This window comes from Papaver somniferum, chromosome 8 (genome assembly GCF_003573695.1).
Source record: "Papaver somniferum cultivar HN1 chromosome 8, ASM357369v1, whole genome shotgun sequence".
Classification (NCBI taxonomy): Eukaryota; Viridiplantae; Streptophyta; class Magnoliopsida; order Ranunculales; family Papaveraceae; genus Papaver; species Papaver somniferum.
The window spans coordinates 175,002,148-175,007,399 of NC_039365.1; positions in this window are offsets into that span (position 1 = coordinate 175,002,148).

Below are 5,252 nucleotides of genomic sequence, written 5' to 3' on the forward strand. Positions count from 1 at the left end.
TTTCCCCACCCCCAAACTTAAATCTAACATTGTCCTCAATGTTTCTAAAGAGATCAATACCAAAAATTAAAGTAACATGAGGAATCATTAAAGAGAGAAGTCGGAAAGATAGTACCTGGGCGAAGAGAGAAATCAAAAACTAATATACAACATACAATCGCCTTGATGGTCAATCAAGGGTAAACATGGTCCTCCAGAGAGACCTCCTCAACATCAAATGTAGGAAAGTTCTCTAAAAAGGGTTTCAATCTCTGACCGTTAACCTTCGAATAACTACTACCATCCGGTGTCTCGATCTCAACAGCTCCATGAGGAAAGACAGTGTGAACAATAAAAGGACCCGTCCACCGAGAAAGTAACTTCCCAGGGAAAAGATGCAAGCGGGTACCATACAGAAGAACTTTTTGACCTGGAGAAAATGACTTCCTTAAAATATTTCTATCATGCGCAAGATTTATTTTGTTCTTATACTCCTTCGCACTATCATAAGCATCTATACGAATCTCGTCCAACTCATTGAGCTGGAGTTTCCTATGGGCTCCTGCCTTGTCAAGTGAAAATTTTAGCTGCTTAACAGCCCAATAAGCTCTATGTTCTAACTCAACAGGTAAATGACATGCCTTTCCATACACAAGACGATAAGGCGACACTCCAATGGGGGTCTTAAACGCAGTACGGTAAGCCCATAAGGCATCAGTAAACCTGGATGACCAGTCTTTCCGATTAGGATTAACTATTTTCTCTAATATACGTTTTATCTCCCTATTGGAAACCTCTACCTGACCACTAGTCTGCGGATGATACGGGGTAGCTACCTTATGTGTAATACCATATTTCTTCATCAAAAGCCTAAAAGGTCCATTACAAAAGTGCGACCCTCCATCACTAATTATAGCTCGCGGTGTACCAAAACGTGCAAGTATATTATTTTTCAAAAACTCAATCACAACTCTATGGTCATTGGTTTTACACGCAACCGCCTCAATCCACTTAGAGACATAGTCTATAATAACAAGGATGTATAGGTTACCAAAAGAATTAGGAAACGGACCCATAAAGTCAATACCCCACACATCAAAGACCTCAACAACTAAAATAGGGTTCAAGGGCATCATGTTCCTAAGGGAAATGGTTCCTAATTTCTGACAACATTCACAAGTAACACAGTAACTATGGGAGTCTTTAAACAACGAAGGCCAATAGAATCCACACTGCAATATCTTAGCAGCGGTCTTCTTAGCACTAAAGTGACCCCCACAAGCATGATCATGACAAAAGAAAATAATACTGGACTGATCACTCTCAGGTATACATCTCCTAATAATCTGGTCGGGACAATACTTAAATAAATAAGGATCATCCCAAAAGAAGTGTTAAACCTCAGCTAAAAAATAGAACAATCTTGTTTACCCCAATGTTGGGGCATTCGACCAGTAACAAGATAGTTCACTATATTCGCATACCAAGGTAATTGGGTAACAAACAACAGTTGTTCATCAGGAAAGCTATCCCTTATAGGAAGGGAACCATCAGGGGAATCAACAACTAGCCTACACAAGTGGTCTGCTACTACATTTTCGGCACCCTTTTTGTCTCTAATGTCTGGAGAAAACTCTTGCAAAAAAAGGATCCACCTAATCAATCTAGGTTTCGTATCCTTATTAGACAGAAGATATTTCAAAGCAGGATGATCAGTATATATTACGATCTTAGAACCTAAAAGATAGGGTCTAAACTTGTCTAAGGCAAATACAATGGCTAACAGTTCCTTCTCGGTAGTGGTATAGTTTAATTGGGCATCATTCAGAGTTTTGATGGCATAGTAAATCACATGAAGTAATTTGTTTTCTTGCTGATCTAGCACAACACCAATAGCATAATCTGAAGCATCACACATGATCTCAAAGGGTAGGTTCCAGTTGGGTGCCTGGACTATGGGAGCGGTAGTGAGTAAAGTCTTAAGCTTCTCAAAAGCCTTTAAACAAGCATCATGAAAGACAAGATTAACATCTTTTGCCAGCAAATTGCAAAGAGGTCTAGAAATCAAGCTAAATCCTTAATGAATCGGCGATAAAAACCTGCATGCCCTAAGAATGACCTAATGTCTTTTACGGTTTTTGGGACCTGTAAAGTCTTAATAAGGTCAACTTTGGCTTTATCAACCTATATACCCTTAGAAGATATGATATGCCCTAGAACAATTCCTGAACGAACCATGAAGTGGCATTTCTCCCAATTAAGCACTAAGTTCTTTTCCTTACACCTAGTCAACACTAATGACAAATGATGCAAGCATTCATCGAAAGACGAACCAAACACTGAAAAATCATCCATAAAGACCTATAAAAACTTTTCTACCATATCTGAAAATATGCTCATCATGCAACGCTGAAAAGTCGCAGGGGCGTTACATAGCCTGAATGGCATGCGTATATACGCAAAGGTACCAAAGGGACAGGTAAAAGTAGTTTTTTCTTGGTCTTCTGGGGCAATAACGATATGATTATAGCCTGAGTAGCCATCTAAGAAACAATAATGACTATGTCCAGCTAATCTCTCTAGCATTTGGTCGATGAAGGGAAAGGGAAGGTGGTCCTTCCTAGTGACCTTGTTCAATTTTCTATAGTCAATACAGACACGCCAACCCGTGGTCACTCGGGTTGGGATTAATTCATTGTTATCATTCTGGACTACAGTGATACCGTATTTCTTGGGAACAACCTGAACGGGGCTGACCCACTTACTGTCTGAAATAGGGTAGATAATGCCTGCGTCTAACAACTTAAGGGCCTCGGTTCGAACTACTTCTTTCATATTAGGGTTTAGTCGACATTGCATCTCCCTAGAAGGTTTGGTATCTTCCTCTAAATAAATATGATGCATACAAACAGTAGGACTTATACCCTTAATATCTGATATGGTCCACCCTAAAGCTTCCTTGTTGTTTTGAAGGACGGTTACTAGCCTACTTTCCTGATCACTATCCAAGTCGGAAGCAAAAATCACAGGAAAAGTCTCAGACGGGCCTAAAAACACATACTTCAGGGTATTTGGCAATGGTTTTAAGTCCAACTTAGGAGGCTCTTCTAAAGAAGGAACTAGGGTAGACTTAGAAACTGGTAGTGGTTCGAACTTAGGTTTCCATCCATTACTAGTGTCTAACAAAGGGGTTGAATCTAACAAAGCATTCACCTCATTAATCACATTATCATCATCAAAATCAATCCCAAAATGAGCTAGGCATTTCTCTAATGGATCTTCTAACAAAGTGTTAAGGTAATGACTGCTCGACTGATGTTCCTATCATGTTCACCTCTTCTATGCTCGAGTCATCTATTTCAGAGGGTAGATTACTAATGTTAAAGATGTTCAGCTCAATAGTCATATTACCAAAAGACAAATTCATAATACCATTTCGACAATTAATGATCGCATTGGATGTAGCTAAAAACGGGCGACCTAAAATCACTGGTATTTGGTTTTCTGGGTCAGGGACAGGTTGGGTATCTAGGATAACAAAATCCACTGTATAAATAAACTTGTCGACTCAATAAGAACGTCCTCGATCACACCACGAGGAATTTTAACAGACATATCAGCTAACTGGAGCGTCATTTGGGTAGGTTTCATCTCACCAAGTCTTAGCTTAAGGTACACATGGTACGGAAATAACTTCACACTGGCACCTAAGTCAAGCAAAGCTTTCTCGACACGGTATTTACCTACTGTGCAAGAAATAGTAGGGGACCCTGGGTCTTTATACTTAGGAGTAGTGGTATTCTGAATAATAGAACTCACGTGACTAGCTAGAAAGGCTTTCTTCTGGACACTAAGTTTTCGCTTTCGCGTACACATATCCTTAAGAAACTTGGCATAAGCGGGAATCTTCTTAATCGCATCTAACAATGGGAGGTTTATAGTAACCTACTTAAAGACCTCCATTATATCATTAAAGTTGGACTCCCTCTTAGTTGGAACTAGCAGATGGGGGAACGGGGCTCTGGGAACAAAGACGGGCTCAACAAGACCCTCATTGGTCTCTTTAGAGATTCTGTCAGTCTCCTCATTTTCTAGCTCATAAGGGTGAACTACAGCATGTTCACTTTCAGGCATGGCGACCTTATTGTCAACTTTCTTTCCACTCCTAAGGGTTGTAACAGAATTCACATGATTGTACGATTTCTCTCCTTTAGGGTTAGGATCAGTATGACTAGGGAACCTTCCATCTTCTCTCTCACTAAGAAGCTTAGCTATTTGGCCGACTTGAAGTTTTAAATTAGCAAGAGACTGGGAATTTTTCTTAAAATTATGCCTGGTTTCTTCCTCAAAACTATAGTGGTTCTTTGACAACATATCATGGTTCTTTTCTAACATAGTAAGAGTTTCTTCTAAAGTGGAGATCTTTTTCTCATTCTGAAACTGGGGTTGACCTGAAGAGTTCTTAGTATAACCAAAACCTGAGGGAGGCTGAGAATTACTAGACTGGCCTTGATTCTGGCCCTTAGACCAAGAAAAATTAGGGTGGTTTCTCCAACCAGGGTTGTAGGTCTCTGAGTATGGGTCAAACTTCTGACGGTTTTCAAACCTAGAGTTGTTATAGACAGCATGGGCTTTCTCTTCACTAACCTGTCCTTCCCAAAATGAGCTATTAGGTTCTACTCCACAACCAGAGACTTGAGAGGCTCTAATACTATCATCGGATTGAACAAGAGACCTATGTTTAGGATGATTCAATTCCAAAGCTTCTAACCTTCTAGACAAAGCAGCAAACTTAGCATCTGAACCAAAATTTGTATCTACCACATTGGTGCTACTTCTATTGACCAAGAGTCTTTTAGGGGGTTCAACACAAGACTCCCACTGTTGGGATTTTTCAACGACAACTCCTAAGAAGGTAAAAGCATCATCAGCATTTTTCCTAGTGAACTCACCAGCGCACATAGACTGGACCATGACTTTGGTCGAATAGTCTAAACCATCATAAATAATCTCTACTAGTTTCATCTTATCAAATCTGTGGTCAGGACACTGGGATAGGAGATCATTGAATCTCTCTAAAAACCTATAAAGAGACTCTCCCTCTTGTTGCACACTCGCACTAATTTCTGCCTAACAGCTGCAGTTTTATGCTTAGGGTAGAATTTCATATAGATAGCAGCAATAAGTTCCTGCCATGTTTCAATGGATTCGGATGGTAGGTTGTTCATCCAAGTCTTGGCTTTATCTCTCAATGAAAAGGGAAACATCTTAAG